Source organism: Taeniopygia guttata, chromosome 9 (genome assembly GCF_048771995.1).
Source record: "Taeniopygia guttata chromosome 9, bTaeGut7.mat, whole genome shotgun sequence".
Lineage (NCBI taxonomy): Eukaryota > Metazoa > Chordata > Aves > Passeriformes > Estrildidae > Taeniopygia > Taeniopygia guttata.
The window spans coordinates 7,575,926-7,593,592 of record NC_133034.1 but is presented as its reverse complement, the minus strand read 5'-3'; the positions used below and the strand labels follow the sequence as shown (position 1 = coordinate 7,593,592).

The window sequence follows — 17,667 nt, the reverse complement described above, 5'->3', positions numbered from 1 at the left end:
GCTCAGTTTGACCTGAATCTGAGGCTCTTCTGTGCTAATTCAGGTTACTTTTAATTAGTATATTTTTTCTTCTGTACTCACTAGTTTTAGCTTCTTGCTGTTGCAGTGTGTTAATATATGTGTTGTGTCGGGCCCTATAAAAATCCCTTTTTTGAGAGATTTAAAGATGACAGTACTGTATGAAACTGTAGTATGCTTTAATCACATTTTTCTCTTCCTAATCAGCCGTTATGGGCTTTGCCAGACAGTCAAATTACTGTCACCTTTCGTCCTGGACTCTGCCTGTGTTCTTTATCCTCCCTTCCTAAATCAGGGTACCCTCTTCTATTTCATATTTATGCAACGCTCGTCTTTCAGAGACCTGTCTTTTTCCAGCATTATTTTCTCTCTTAAACCCAAACAGAAACATACCCACACCCACACACCGCCCCGTGTTGGTGATGGCCCATTAAGCACCACGGACACCAGTAAATTCAGCACATGCCAGCAGTTTGCTGCAGTTATTCCTGCCTGATGAGAGCAGAGCTTGCCAGCCTGCTCCTTGCATTACAGAAACTCTTCTGTTACTCACTAGAGCTGAAGCCATCCCCTCAGGCTGAATTTAGCTTTGAACGTCTTCTCTCAGCCTTTTTAATCAGACATGATAAAGTACATTAGTAAATGACTTGCTTTCCCACTTCCACGACTAACAAACCCAGGGCAGCGCAGTGAGTGTCCTAAAAGCTCGCTGGTGAATGGATTGATTTCAATCCCCTTGGAAAGAGGCTATGTTGTAACAGTGCCAAGCGAGGCATCTCATTCTGACAAATTCATTTAACCACAGGCAGTTCGTGCAGGAGCCCCGTTCTCAGCTGACAGCCTGGTACAGACTGGCAATGGCAGCAATATTGGGAGGTGCATCGGAAGGAGCTTAGACCCTGATCCTGACTACAGCTCTCTGTGAGAGAACAGATTTGGCAGCAGACAGACAAGGATTATGTGTTGCATCAGTAATTAATGTGGTCCCCTGGGTTTTAAGAAAGTATCCATAGACAATTCTGCTCTAATGTTTTTTAACCAAAGTCATATGAGCAACACATTTAGATATTTTTAATATGCCTCCAGTCTCAAAAAAACCCCAAGCAGCAAAACAACACAAACCCCGCCAAACCAACTCACAATAGCAATAAAATGCCACCACCAAAAACCTTTAACAAAAGCAATAGAGCTTTGAGGTAATTTGTAAGCCTACAAAAGGTGGGAAAGTGGGATTGTAGAGGGGGTTTTCTTCATATTTGTTTATTTTTGGCTGTTTATTTACATTTATCTAAAAACTAGGATTATTTAAATTTGTTTTTAATTTTTTAACTATACACTGAAAGCAAATCTTGAAATCAAAGACAGAATTCCCATGCTTTTTGTTAGTTGCCATTATATTCTAGGCTAGTTGGAGTAAGGTGGGGAAACCTCTGGAGAGCATTGTGCAAATCCTAGCTCTCAATGTGTCTGAGTGAGATGTAAAATAATAAATCTGATTTTTTTTGTGTCTTGTTGATGAGTAAGACTTCAAGACTAGTTTATAATGGATAAAAGTTTACTTTCTTTCCTATGCTTATAATATTTTTATTTCCTATATGGGCACAATCTTGAGTTTCAGTTCTTTCTCCCTGACTCAGTACAGGCAATTCATTTCTTGCATTTATACTTGCAAGCCTCAAGGATTTACATACTTTTCTGGGAAACACAAACCAGCTAACAAATATTTGTGGACCTTAATATTACTTAAAGAACAGATGATAAAAAATAGAAGTAAAATAAAACATCCAGCTTGGCTATTTCACTATAACATCTCATGGAATTTGTGGCCTGACTCAGCATCTTTGAGCATTTGGATCTGAAAGCACTGCATCACTCAGAATATGTCCATGAATCAAAATATGACAATTAAGAACAATAAAGAAAACCTTCTAAACTGTTAATTTAATTTGTACTTCATGTTTAAATTTTGAAATTCCCTTCTGTAGTGGTAAAGAAAGTGGTCGGGAAACATTTGAGAGCAATGTGGATCTTGGCAAAAATAGTCCTGCTCTCCCTTTCTAAAACACATTGACCCCAAGAAAGGCTAAAACCCATGTAAGCAGTTTTAGATTATGAGCAGTGTTCTTGTTTCTGGTATGGCATTTATTATCAGCCGGTGTATTGCCTTTCCATGGAAATCCTCCAGAAATATTTAGATTAGTAAAGAGGTTAATAAAGGATTAACTCCTTCCTGGCAGGCAATGCAGTAGCAGCAACAATTTTGCTGTTACCAAGTATTTTTAAAAATTTAAATTAATACAAATATATGGAGCAGGTGAAAAAAAAAACCAGATTTTTTTCATATGCTATTCTTTGTCATGTATAGTTTTTCCTATACAACTTCCGACATTCCCTCACCTTTTTTAAAGTTTTCCGAAAAAAAAAAAAAAAAAGGATAGTGTCAGGAAAATACACAGTCTGCAAATGCCAGAGGTTTATGTCCAAATAGGAGTCAGAGGAGTCCTTCAACTTCATTCAAATAACGGGAGAGGGTCTATCAGGACACACGCCCACGGGCTTTTCTCTCCCGAGGTTTCAGGGGTGCAGCCTCCCTTTTATCCTAAACCCACGGCCGTGTGTTGCCCTCTTCTTTTCCCCATTGGCTGAGCTGCTAGCAAGGTACAGCCTTCCCAAACCACTTACTCCATATTCCCGCCTTGAACCTGGCATTTTACCCCAAAGTTCAGAAGTTCAGTCTTGTGCAGACCCTTGTTCCAAGAGCCCAAACTGTAAGGAACCTGTCCCCCAAAGTCAGTAAAAACATTCAGGCCCGTTCCGAGGACCTTAATACCCATTCCTTTAGCCATCAAATTGTACTAGCACACATCTCTCCTCTCAATAGCACATGGGATAATTTCCCCTGATTTTCTCCCCTAAACATGTGTATGTGCAGTTTATTACAGGTTAAATCACACTAGCTACCCTTTTTGTGAACTTTCACTGGGCCCAGATGAAAACAGGAAGAACAATTAAAGTCCTGGAAGCTACAGATTAATTCTTATTGATTGCTTTAATTTGCAAGCCCCACAGGGTCTACAGCTTTATCCTGGAGACAGTTTTGCCCATGTCTGTCTTCAGCTTCTGGGAGAAGTTATTTTGTCCTGTGGCTGGAAATGTGACAACGTGTGGTGCTCCTCACCAGCTGTGGTTTAATTTTGCACATATATAAAATATATTCAGTGGAATGTAGGTCATGCTCTCTGAACTGGCAAAGGACTCAGGGGAGGAAAGGGTTAAGAATTTAGCTTTACCCAGACCTCCTCTGCTCTTGATGATTTTTGAGGGGGCTGGGGAGCCCCAGCCAAGGGAACTCAGAGGAGGGACAACCTCCAGACCAAAACTGGACATTTAAGAAGCAGCTGAGGTTTATTTACATTAAGACCAGTGGAAAAGAGTGGAGTGTTTTGCATGCACTGAGGCAGCACTTGATAGTTGGTGCTTCTTTATTACATTCTTTCCATGCTTCTAATAATTGTGAGGTGATAAAGCAGCTCTCATGTACCTAAAACAGCATCATCTGCACTAAAAGAAATCATATGAGCTACTCATCCCTTTTTGGGCATAGTGCACCTGGACTGCTGCAGTGTGGGCTGTAGGGTGACCAGCTGGCAAATTGGCTGTCCATGTGCTGTTACACTCAGCTGCATGCTGGGTGCTGAAGGAATGCTACCTGGGCTGCTCAAATGGATGGACTCATCTAATGGAAACTTTTCAGAGTTACAGAATTTTTGTCTAATAATATATTAGGAGATTTTTAACCCTCACAGGCTTTGCAACTGTTTCTTCCCCAGAAGTTTAAATAGCAGTTCAAGTCATGAGATGTATAAACCAAGGAAGGAAAATGAAGATATAGGTGAGGGGAAGATAGGAATTCTTAAAGTAAGGGGAAAATTCTCCTTGTGTGTGTGTACAGAATCTTTATTTTGTTTTATTGCTAGTCATTTTTGCAACAAGCAGATTTACAAGGAGCTCAGTGGTGATGTGGCGTGCTGCAGCAATTGGGATGCTCAAGATGTAGATAATGGAGTGTGGAAGATCAGACAGCCACAGAAGCTGAGCTGGGTAGTGCTGCAGAGCTCCTGGCCCTGGTACAGTGGAAGCCGTGAGAAAGATAAACTCAATGCAAGAACAAAAATGAAGACACCATGTCTGGTCACTCTGACCCCTCTGAGGACAGAAGATGTAACAAGGACATTGCTGGCACAAAAGAATGTGACAGGGACTCGACAACAGAAAAGATTGTGTTACTAAGGAAACAAGGGCAAAGGGGTCCGAGTGGAGAATTTTGTACAGAAGTTAGAGAGCTATAAATACTGGTGATAGTGTAACAAACTGGCTTTGCTTGTACAGTGTGGTCTGTGTCTGTCAATCGCTGCAGAGGAGCACAGAGCAGCCCTGCAGCACTGAGCTGTGAGGAGCCGACTGTGTTCGGAGCTTTTTTGTGTCGGGCCAGGGGCTGGGCTTGGTGGTTGTTAACACCACCCGCTGATCAGGTAGGACATGCCACAAAGCTTGTTTATAATGCTTTTCTCCATTGAACAAAATTGTGTCTGTAGTGGTGAACAATGTCTTTCAAATTAATCTCACACTGGCCAGTTTGCCCAGACGTTTATTTGAAAAAAAAGACCAATACTTCAGTAATTTTTGTTACTAAAGCAGAGCCTGGACTGCTTCCAGGTGCATCCCCTGGTTTACTAAGTATTGGGTTTGTGACATACAAAGCCCACTCCTCAGTTAAAATTCAAAGAAATTTAATTAAGAGTCAATAGATGACAAATTTAATAAAGCAAAAGGAACAGCACTGGCTGCTTAACTGCAGCCAGGGGCACACCAGTCAACACAGCAACACCTCTTATATACCCTGGGTATTGCATCAGCTATTCATTCATAAATTATTATATATATTAAAATATTTTAATATAGTTCCTCTTCTGTCCCGCCACTTCAGAGCATATCCTCGTTGTGGCCATCTGTTACTTTTTGAAACATTCAACAGGCCTCGATTCTTTCATTGGTTAAATGTTAACATTATAACAACTCCCAGCCAACATTGGTATCACGACACAACATTCGCATTAAAAGAACTCTAAACTTTTGCAAAACTTCTCTTACAAAAGTCAACATTATAAAACACAGTGTATTCACCCTAACAATTGTGAGAGCCAACACTGTAATATATTTTCCATGTAGGACGAATTAAAAGAAAACAATCTTCTCTTTCTCTCCTCTCCTCTTTCTCTCATCTCCTTTCCTTCTTTTCACCAGTCTTAGTACCCTTTTATGCTCACAAACCATATATTACATAAAAATAAATGCTAGGGACAAATCTAAGTTTAACATTGTTTTCAATTATACTTTTGCAGATATTGAGAACCAATACTAATTCTCCCTGAGAGTTTTAATTCTTCATGTTCAACTACTGGGGAGATCTGATTGCTCTAAATGAATAATTGCAGCTGGCAGTGCAATCTGGAGCTGATTGACCCTGCACTTAAAGGGACTCTCAAACAGTAATGGGCATATGCAGTCCTTTATGCGCGTGAAAGAGGTGTGTAATTACCCACAGTTAGTGTGAACGTCAGGATTCTTGCTTTCTGAGAGGGCCTGAGAATAAATTTTGTAAATATATGATGTTATTATGAATTTTCCCTGTAATTGTCCACAGGAAATACTACAAAATAAATTAATGTTTGAAATATTAAAACTATAAAGGTCTCCATTCTTCAATATAGATTTTTATACTCCTACTCTTTATACTTAGGTAGTCCAAATGTTGTCATTTTCCCTATAAATTCCTTTCTTTTCATGAGCTGATTGTGTGTCAGATGATGAGTTATGCCATGGGAAACTAGCTCTTAGACAGTTTTCTTTCAGAGAAATCCTACTGATTTTTTTCTTTTTTTATGAAATCATACTAGGGCTGACATTTAGCAGGAATGTCTTATGAACTGGGAATTGTTCTCTCCTAGAAATTTTAAACTTTTCTGAAGAAAGTGCATTCATACAATGAAATCCTATTACATTCTGTAGGATAGTTTTGAATCAATGTATAAAAATTACTCTGTTTTTAATATATTAATTTTATTAAGTTTTGATAACCTATAGCCTCTGGGGCTTTCTACTGAAAAAGTAAGAAAATTCAAATTTCTCATAAGTATGATTGATAGTCTACTTTCTTTTTAATCTAATTAGTATCTAAAGTCTTTATTACCTTTTAGTGAAAGTATCAGTAGAACAGCATGTTGTTTCAGCCTCAGTTTTAACTAATATTAATAGCAAGGACAAGTTCTGTAAATATCTATGTACTTGAGTCCCGCTGAAAATTAATCTGTGTAGAATTACTCAGGTAGTGTTAATATATGGAAAATTAAAAGGAAAAGGAACCCAAATGAACTCCAGTCACCAATTGTAAAACAGTGTGCTCTTATTTATTTTTAACAGCACATGGTGAACTTAAAAATTGTGGATATATAGTTACATTACATAATTTGTTCATTTAAATATCTTTCTTAATGCATCTTTTCTATTTTGCTTTTTATGCTAAGGACTTTATAGTTTGTCTATACAAATGTTGAAAGTTTAGGCTCAGTTCAGTTGGGTTCAGCTGAAGGTGATGAAAGTTGTAGGTATTTTGTAAAGTACTTCCTAAATGGCTCTTTTGTGTGTACATATATATATGAAGTAGATTCTTTAAATTATTAAAGAATTCAATTAAAAATATTTCTTTTAAAAATTGGGAATGATACACTGTGGCACTGTTTGTCTAATCTGGGATGTTATTGATTATACCCTGATGCTGACAGAACAGTTTTTCTTCCTTTTGTGGCTTTTTTACCTCCAGAAATTGCACAAGGTGACTCAGATATCCACAGCCACATTCAGTGATATGTAAAATTAATGAATTATAAATCTCCAGGCAGAGTCTGAAGTTATAATTAAAAGGAAATGTATTCGGTTTTTTTAAACAAAGTTCATAGATATTCTTAGGTAGTCAAACATGTAGAAATTAAGTTCTCTGAGGTTTGCCATCCAAAGTCTGTCTGTGCCACAGTTCAGAGGGGGATCTCTTATTCCTAAGACACAAAATGGATATATTAAAAAATACAGTCTCAGTTGGACATGATTACTGTATGACATAAATATTCACACTGTTATTAGTACAGACTGCAAATACACAAGTGAAAATCCCTTACCTAGCTGTACTTTTGTGCTTGGGTAGGGATTGGTCTAAATTTAAAATCAACAAACAAATGGAAGAAGTAAACAACAAAATGATCCAGACTGCCCCAGCCATCTGCTTGAAATACTACATTTGAAATCTACGTAGTGGGAGATACCACTATTTGGTTTTCAGACCAAATGCCATTGTAACTCAGCAAATAAATTAGTAGTTGTGAATTAGTGAATGTATTGTGGCTTTTTCATCTTTTTATTTCCCCATTTCCCTCAAGCAGTCTGTGGACAGCTTCTTGGTTATTTTGGCTTATGTTTGTTATTCACAGGTTATTTCAGCAAATCATTGCTGGTTGGCAAATCATTTTAATTCCTTACTGTGAAAATTGCTGTGTGTTTTTTGATGGTTTGGGCTTCTGTTCCACAATGAGTTTCATATGTACAGGATCTTCCTTAGTTTGATGGTTTTACATGAAATTTTAGGAAGAGTAATTTAGTGCAATGAGTGTAGAAACCAAAACTGACATTTCAAACCTGTCAGAATTAATGTACATTTCAGTTAAAGTAACGGGATCTTATATATCTACATGCAGTTCTTGAAAGAACTGTAGGTTCATGGAGCCTGTACAAAATCGAAGACAGAATTTGTCAGAGGAAAGGAAATGATGCAAAATATTTTCCTCTGTTCACTTATACGCTGAACAACTCTGGAATCACAGGTTATTTTTAAACTCATAAATAAATTATACAAGTGAAAATGCAAAACTCCTGTTACACAGCTTTTCTCTGGTAATTTTTTATTTAGAAATAGCAAGGGAAACGTCTTACATGGATCTTTCCCAGCATGCCTGTGAGAGGAAAGATGTGTGCTAATGTCTTCACAAACTATTGGATGGGTGAAGGAATGGGTATCAATGTCTCTACTGACTTTGGGGGACAGGTTCCTTACAGTCTGGGCTCCTGGAACAAGGGTCTGCACAAGACTGAACTTTGGGGTAAAATGCCAGGTTCAAGGCGGGAATATGGAGTAAGTGGTTTAGGAAGGCTGTACCTTGCTAGCAGCTCAGCCAATGGGGAAAAGAAGAGGGCAACACACGGACGTGGGTTTAGGATAAAAGGGAGGCTGCACCCCTGAAACCTCGGGAGAGAAAAGCCCGCGGGCGTGTGTCCTGATAGACCCTCTCCCGTTATTTGAATGAAGTTGAAGGACTCCTTTGACTCCTTTTTGGATATAAACCTCTGGCGTTTGGATTTTCCTGACATCTGCAAAGAGTGGACCAGTTGGTGTACAGGCATTGTATCATAGTGTTCTTATGTCATAGTTAAACTGGTGCATATTTGTGGGTTTGGAGTGTGAAGGAAAGAGTTTATAGAGCTTCATAGGGCCTTAATAAACATTACAATGTATGTTTTGTACTAAGAAACAATAGATTACTCTTTTTTCTGTAGCAAGTGGGGCAAATGATCAATGGGCTTCACCTCTTTCAGGAATTTGTAGTTTTGTTTAGCATTCTGGTTACATGAAGCAGAGGAATTTATTTCATTCACTGTTTAGATGTAAAAATATGATTTAAATATTGTGTAGGGATTTTTTCTTCTTTGAAAAAGGTGCTTTTAAGACACAGCTTCTTTGGGATGCCTGTTCCTCAGATGTCCTTTTCTCAGTATGCACTCAAGCACAGCTACTTTCACACTCTTACCTGGGGTGTAGCTGGTGGCAGAGTTTACAGGCAAACTAGGAAAAGGTCTGTCTTCCTGAGGACTGAGAGAGCTGCTAAGACTAAGTGGCAGAAAAAGAAACTCGTTAATGCCTCTGCACAGAGTAGTACGCTTTCTAAGCTTTCTAAACATTTGAGAAATGGTGAATGTCAGCACTCACACAGCAGGTGTGAAAGAATGGGGATGATTCACTGGCAGATCCATTGGAGGCAATGCCCAACTCAGCTTTTCAGCCAGGATTTTGCTCTGCCCTTTAGCCTCATCTGTTTGGATGCAGCAGCCACCAAATCCTTAATCTCTGATAACTCATACTTGCTGACAGCTATGAAATCTATTTCCTTACGATGAAATATCATGGTAGTGTTTTAGAATATTATCTTGTTATGTAGAGTCTTAGTGGTCAGTAATTAACAAGTAGTACTACTACTTATTAGTATGGACAGCATGGGTTCAGAAGTAACATTTGACTTTACACTGCAAGTAGCTTCTCTGGAGAGTAAGAGTCACTGATTTTCTGTTCCACATAGAAAGTAGCATCAGGTTATAAAAATATCTTTAGAGTAAAAGTAATCCTATTTTTATATCTGCTTGATACTGTGGAAATGAGCTTGCATGGGGCTTGCTTTGCATTAAAAAGGAAATTTTTAAAAATTAGTCTACCAGAAGTCCCTGTTGTTTGTGTATATTATTGATTTAAAAACTCTGAGTAGAATAACATGGATAGATTCTTGAGGAAACACAAATAACTGCCTGTGACAAGTTGACAAAATCACAATGGGGAAGGTGAAACATTTGTCAATAGTATTGCAAATGCTTCCCTCACCTGCAGGTTGTCACTGTCACCATCACCCATTTGGCTGTGGCCAAATGGCACAAAGATAAGGTCCCGGTGCCACATGTCCTCACACACACCTGTCAGCAGCGAGTGTGCCACACAGCCACCCCGTTCACTTCCCAAGTGCACCAGATTGCCTAGTATAACCTGCTTGTGACTTTTATTTGATATGTCATGGATACACGCTACAGTCTCAAAAACTCCTGTGTGAGGATGTGCTCTCGAGCCGAGGGTTAGATGAAGATTAGGGGGAACATCAAAGCTGCAGTTTAAATGAAAGAAGATGAGATAAAGCCAAGTTATTAGAGATCCCTTTGAAGTGTTTACAGATTAAGCCCTGTCTCTTTTAAGTGGAATACTTATCTGCCTTTCACTATTTAAATAACTAGACACGACAGGCAGTGCTTTTCCGAAGGGTTATTGTATGGCTGTGCTGTGCTGAACAGCATCAGGCCAGAGGCAAGAAACACCTGTAATAATCCTTTAAATATCTCTGTATACCCATGTTAAGCAGACCTTTTGAAGGTGAGAAGACCACACAGTAACACACTTCCACATAAGTGTTGTAGATGATGATGTGACACTGGCATTGGCCAGACATGAGGATGGCTTTGTATTTTAGGACAGATAATACATCTTCTTGTAGAATATTTTAATGACATTTTACAAGAATCAAATTTATTACTCTTGATCATTTTTCAATGCCTCCTGTTCCTGGTACCTGTACTAATCCCTTTTGGCCTGTCAATCTTATTACAACTGTTAGAACAAGCACAGTAGACCTGGTGGAGATCTGGTGGACTATTACTGTGCATATGTTAATGCAAATCAGGGCAAACTGAGTCTCAGAATGTTTTTCTGCACAGAAAGGGATAGCTGGCTTTTCATATGTGGATATAATGGATATATATTTTGAGAAAATTCATGATATTCCACAAATAATTCTAATTCTTCATGGCCATAACCATAATTATTATTTTTATGGTGTGAAATAAAAAATTTGTTTTGGTTGGGTCTCTCTACAAAGTGCTTTTTCCCTGGAGAGCCTGCAAGGTTCTTGAAGTACAAGAGTTAATGGAATCAAAGTAATTTTTTTGGAAGAGACTTCAGCAGGTCATCTGGTCTAGCTTCCTGTAGGCACACAGTTTGTGGGGATTGGGATGGGCTGAGCCTCATCCCCATGGGCACAGCTGTGAGCAGCAGGTGAGCAGCACTGACACAATGAGCCATGGAGTGCCCAGGGGCACTGACCAACCACCAAAGGGAGCAGAGGGCACACAGGTGCCATGCATCAACATGAGGGGATAAAAGGCTGGGCTAAATAACAAGGGGAGCAGATGGTTGCAGCCTTCTGAGGTGATGTTGTTCTGTATGGACAGATGCCTGAAGCCTTCTGATGAGGTAAGGTGTAACTGTGTGGGGGAGAATGCTTAAAGCTTTCTGAAATTGTCTGGTGATACTCTGTGTATTGTGATTGTATCCACTGTGACAGCTTCCTAAGATGAAATATAACAGGAGAGACAGATAGGAGGCAGGAAGGGAATAATCAATACAAGTATAAAAAGTCTGCAATTCTCATCCATGTCAAATCATGGCTACTGGATGCAGAGTTATGTGTTTTCACAAGTAGGGGTGAGTTGTGACAAGTCCTTTGAGGGACAGCTTGACCAGTAGGTGACCTGAGAAATGAATGGTGCTGAGCAGGAAGGGGAGGAAAAGGCAGGCTTTTGTTTCTGCTTTTAATTGAAAAAATAATTCACCATTTTATAGTATTAAATTTGTATTCTATGGAAGGGTTTTGTGCTTGGCTTTGAAAGCAAGAAACTACCTATAGGTAGTGGAATGAAATACACTGTCCTGCCAAGTAACAGAATTTACTGGGAAAAAAATAATCATAATAATGGCTTTGGATAATTGCAACAACATTTCATGGAAACATGATATGCTAAACAAATGTCTTCTGTAGAGTTTTACTGCAGCCTGTGTATTCATCTCCTCCCTTGAGAACTGTTTCCTGTAATTTCTCTCGGGGCACCTCCCAGGCTGTTGTAGGAGAGGAAATGTGCTCCTGGCTGGTAGTAGCTGGTCTGCCAGTAGGAGATTGGAAATAGACTGGGTGGTACCTTAATCTGAGATGGGAGGAGCACATTTCAAAGGTAGCTGCAAAGTAAAGCCTCTTCTGTTTGAATGAACATTGAACATATATGGATGCCTGTGGTGGACGTGAATTGGTCCTGGCTTCTTGTCAGTGGGAATGTGATTCCATGAGAATCAACTTTCCTGAGGTTCAAACTCTCCCTTCCTGATGATGTGAAGATGCAGGTGCCTGATAACTGAGATATTGTAAGCAGCTGGAATGCTCCCTTGGTTCCAGAAGTCTTTTTCAAGAGGATGAATATTGCAAAATTATTACCTGTAGATGTTCAGGCCTCATTGTTTAGTCCCAGGTCAACTAATGTGAGATTAATGTGCATTGTGGGTTGCTTTCCATAAAAAAAGTCAGCATTCCATACCCACGTTTTCCTATTTATTTCCCCCCTAAATTCCAAAATGTATTTGGATTATAAATGAAACAAAATTATACCTTTATAAAGTACGTTTGGAAACTATACTCAGACACGGACTTCCATCTTCCCCCTGTCAAACACAGTGCCAGGACAGACATCCTGTTAGGTGAGGAAAGTAGATACAAGGAAATCAGAGTCCTTGCAGGTGGTTAAAGGGGTATTGAAAGGTCTCTGCTGTTTCAGAGCTTCATGGCTATCAGCTGTACTGTATTGTATCTTGTGTGAAATGTTGTCCTTTGAAAGAGGGATAGCCATCAGTATCACATAATAGGAAAGCTTATTTATCATTCATGAGTCTTGTATTGACTATTGCTAAACACACCTTGGTATGTAATACAGAAGACACAGGCAAAAATGCTGAAGAAAGTAGTAATTTATGGTGAGAATTCCTATTTTTGTCTGCTGCAGGTTTCCAGATTGCTTGAGCTTTCCTTGCACAGGGCATAGCTGAATGACTCTCAAGCAGTTTCCTGACAAGTATCATTTTCAGTTTCAATTTTTTTGCTGCTTTTTCTCCAAAATTGTCAATATGTTAGTTTATTATGGTTTGGTGGGTTTTTCCCCCCAGTGGAAAACTGCAGAGTTTTTGTTTCTTTGCTAGGTGAGGAGGATTAGTAGAGGAGTTGCTTATTATGTGTCAGGCGAGAGAAAATTCAGGCTGAGAAGAGCAAGAAATAATTGCTTGGTGACAGTAGCTGGACTGCATGGTGGGACATGACATGGACTTCAGGTTGTTCTGCCTGAAGGTGAGGCAGAGGTGTTTGGGTGGGAGAGCACTTCCTTGGAATGGTAATTAACAGCTGTTGGATTGCACACAGAATTTGTATTTGAACATGTGCTGGTTTGCTGTTCAGCTCTCTAACAGCATGTAAGTGAGGAATGCTGTCTATCTGTATTCCAGGTCCCAATCTGTATGGGATTTAGCTGTTTGGGGAATGCACAATAGATGATGTTATTGAAACAAAATTTTTCTCTCTTGGTGCCTTGTGTTACTCTCAGTTTAGGAACTAATGGAGGATGCTGTTTACTATTCTGGAGCTTTCTCTTCCAATCAGATTTCTAAAAAGGAGCTTCACAAACACATCAATACACAGTAAAACTGTTCCCTCACGTTATAACTCAGACTACTAAAATATGACTCCCTCAGGTACATTTCATCTACCTTCCCTTTTTGTTTCACTTGGCAAATAGGAGGTGGCAAGAAAAGTCTTTAGGATAAACCTTTAGATTGGAGTTGTCAGAATGGCCTAAGGGAATTCATGTGTCAAAATTCCTGCTCCAGCCAGAGGCTTTAAAACAGTATTTTATTCCTGCCTATCAGTTCATCAGCAACTATAGGGTCAGATTAAGTCTTTCCATTCAGTCAGGTTTAGTGGGCTAATGTTAACTAAGTGTTTTAGCTGAGCCACTGGCTTTTTTCTACAGCATCTGCTGATACACCCCAGGGGTTTCTCTCCCAACCCAAGGTCAGGTGCACCTTGGCTTTGCTGTAAGGTCAGGTACATTCAGCCCAATATAATTGTGAAAAGCATAATTTACCAAAAATACTCTTTTTTGGGGTAAGATTAATTTTTCCACTATTGATTTTTATTGTAATGAGAATTTATATTTCCTAAACAAAAACTAGTAGTGGTTACAACAAATTAATTTTCCTCTTGTTTATATGGCCAAGGATTGTGCCTATAAAATTTTTTATTGACTACAGCACTGTGGATATCTCATTAAAAACATTCATCATTGTATGCTGGCATCTTTTATTATGTCATAAAACTGCAATGCTACATAATGCCTAGTTTTTCACTTTGCTCTGGTAAAAAGCTTAAATCCTGCTTTCCTTTTTGAAAGGTATATAGGTAGTTTTATACTAGCAAGATTAGGGCTAAATATTACCAACCTCAGGCATATTCCTCAGGGAAAGATGAAACAAAATCCACTGAGATAGTTTGGAGTTGGAATTCTTCATTTTGGTCCTATCCACTACCATCGATAGGTAGTGTAAGACAGGAAGTCTGTTAACTGACTTCAAGAAAAAGAGCTGCCTGATTTAAATTTAAATTGTATTGTTCAACAATGTTGTGTAATTAGATGGAAAAGCAGCAAAGTCCTTTTATTAGAGATGTCTTTGTAGACAGTAGCCATGAAAGCAGTGGTTGATGCTAATTACCATATTTTGTTTAAACTTCCATCTAAATGAAAGGATCATTCAATTCCGAAGCTGCAGCCATACAAAAACCACAAGTGCAGTTGAATTGCTGCTGCCAAGCAGATGGGGCTTTGATCAGAATAAGTTATTTGCAGTTTTATTGTCTGGCTGCCAGGGAGGGGCTTGTATTGAACCACCTCACTCAGAAGAAGGGGAAGGAGAGAAGTGAGTCTTGCTGATCTAAGTTCATGGGAAAATGAATTTTCCCATTCTTAGATTATTTTTGCAGATGAAAATCCAGTGTTGAAAAGAACAGCAGTAAGGCACTCGATACTGGGCTGCTGTAATGTGTCAGATGGGTTGGTAGGAAGGGATTGGAATGTTTATTTTAGAGGTATAGAGGGGGAACACAGTGTTGGGCAAGCTGACTGCATATTTCTCCAAGGTCATTTCTGTCTAGAGCATATGAGCTAAAACTTGCACTACTGTGCTGTCTCATTTTGTGTTTCACACCATGTGGGATGTACAAAAACTGAGCAGCCTCGCACATCTGGGATGCTCCCTGCAAAGACGGAGGTGGCCATTTACAAAGCCTTTGAGAGAATGGGACTGGGGTAAGTGAGAAGAGGCTGAGAGTTTAGGGGGTTTTGGGGGATTGTGGGTTTTTTCCAGTTATATAGTATTCCATGTGCAAGGGGATTTTTATTTACAGCAATTCACTGATAGAAAAACTGATTTCCAACAGAGTGGAGAAGGAATTAAACATTATCTGGCACTGTGTGACTAAGAGGTTGATCAGTCTAAAAGTAGACATTACAACTGTAGAACAGGACTATCCTGGGAAATGCAGAGAAAGCTTATTTTCTATTTTTAAATTATATTGGTTGTTCTTAACCTTGTATCTCAGTGAAAGTCCAGAAATCAGAATTACCAATTGCTTCTGTGATCTTTTTCAGTCCAAAAGTCTAGCCATGAACATGGACTAATTCTGACCTGTACCATAACTATCTAGATTCGGGCATTAAAGATTTCTCTAGTTTAGAAATGCAAAGACAGAAAGGAGGGGAGTGTGGGGTAGGGGAAAAGCCAAACCCAGACTGATAACTCTGAATTTCTTCAATGTTGCACTACAAATACTGTGGCAGAACTGTATTATTTCCAGGCAATTACAGTTGGGGATGTTCTGAGGCCACTTTGGAATTAATGTTTCTTCCTTTTTTCTGAGATGCTGGTCCTGTTCATGTTTGTACAAGCTCTGTGCTTGGGACTTGGCCACACATATGAAGATTGATAATGGTTTATCCCCAAAAAAACAGCATGTGGCCTCAAATTGGTTTAGATCTTGAGATCTGTGTGATTGGTACAGTGGAAGTGGATTCAAGATAAAGCTGTAGATTTGCTGAGACTGGCTTCCATTTTCATTTACTCAGTACAAAACCAAGCCAAATCAAAACCCTCAAAGCCAATAATTTAGATATATTTTGCTTTTTTCTTCTTTAAATTCTTTCTTTTTCTTTTGCAGTTGCATTTCTTGTCATCTCTCTGAAAACATCTCCATGATGCTTTCCACATTAGAGGGGTTTCAAAAGAAAATATAACAATCTAGACCTTGTCAGACTATCTTTTTAAATTTTTTTTTTTTTTAGTGAAAGGGTATTTCTTAGCACTTAGAAATTTTAATCGCATTTTATAAGTCAAGCTTTTAGAAGCACAGCAACACAGATGTCTTTGTTTTAAGTAAATTGAGTGCTTTTCCCAAAAGAAATAAATATGAATGCTATTTTTGTAGTAAACAAAGAAAGCCAAATTTGTGTTAAAAAAAACAGATTTTGGGTGCAAATTCTTGCACTTGTTTGAGAATTTTTAACCCATCCTGCTTTGTCCCTGAAATAAGACCATAATAAATATGTTTTAGTAGCTTATACAGTAGAGTGTTATCATAAACATAGGGCAGTGGAGCACCCTCTAAAATTTCTTTAACTCCACATTCACTGCCCCTAGAATGGCAGGTTGCCAGGTGGAGTGGTAACAAATGAATGAGGCACCCAAATCTCCAGCTCTTCTGTAGGGATGACAAGCCAAAATACACACTTAGGAGTAAGGGGATCAAATACTTGTTCCAAGACTGTATTAATCATATTTTCTGAAAGATATCAGAAGAATTTGAAAACTCTTAGGGCACAATTTTTGGAAAGTCTGTTGAATTGTAATATAGGCTGTCTTCCCCCCTCCCCCCTTCCAGGAGTGATTGTGAATAGGCGAAACCTTTTTGTTATATTTTTGGCGGCAATATCATTTACGAAAAAAAAAAAAGCAGAGGGGGATGACAGAAATCCTTTTAAAAACCTCCTTTCTGTAAGTTTTGGCTTTTCTCCAGGTACAGAAGGCGTCAGCGGTGATGCAGAGAGAAGGCATTCGTGGCAGTCAAACTTTGAGGTTTCCTGTTGTTTTTTTTTATTTTTCCTTTATAATGGGGCAGTCCTGATTTCTATCAGCTGTAGAATTTGGTTTAATAAGAAGGTAAAAATCTCATGTTTTGATCACGCACAGCTCAAATTCGAGCAGAGCTGGGTGTCAGGTGAACCCTCGTGCTCAGGGCTGGACAGTGGGATGCAATGGGATTGTTCCCAGAGATCAGCCTTCTCTCACTGCCTCGTGCCAGGAACTACCTGGTGGAGACAGGAGTATGTGTAGACAATCATGGCTGTTGGCTCTTGGGGATTTCACCACAACATCTCCTTGATCAGTAGAACCTTTTCCTCAGTAAAATGTTCAGATCAATCCTCAAATTGAATTTTCAGGTGCCATATGATGGTATCATTTAAATACTTCTTACTATTGAAATAGTCCTTGATGTAAAATTAGATGCAGTTCTGAAATTTTCAAAACTGGGATTGAAAGCCTTTCCATGTTTAACTTGCCATGGTAAAGAATAATACGTGTGCATACTCTGCCTTGCTTAAAGACGTGTGCAGATGGCCACTCCTTCCACTGAGCCAGAGCAGGAAGCCAAGGGCTGACATTGCAATTTGTTATCTTGACAGTACAATGGGTGGTGCAGTCTAATTTGCAGTTTTAAGAATTAATGACGCAGTGATAAGAGGTGATAAAGATCATAATCTGTGTGAAGTAACAAGGAGCAGGATAGGGTTGTGTCATTTACTTTGATGCAA

At 39.0% G+C, this 17,667-nt stretch overlaps 1 protein-coding gene across 2 annotated transcripts in view; it reads left to right on the top strand.

Annotated features, from left to right (window-relative positions):
• Positions 1–17,667, top strand: part of SPSB4 (splA/ryanodine receptor domain and SOCS box containing 4) — a 158,429-nt gene that overhangs the window by 43,488 nt on the left and 97,274 nt on the right. The window contains exon 1 of one of the 2 annotated variants that reach the window (XM_072933582.1): positions 14,864–15,108. The exons of the other annotated variant lie outside the window; for it this stretch is intronic. The gene's annotated coding sequence lies outside the window, so the exon portion shown is untranslated. Of the gene's footprint in view, positions 1–14,863; positions 15,109–17,667 lie in introns of those variants that run through there. 2 annotated transcript variants of the gene reach the window in all.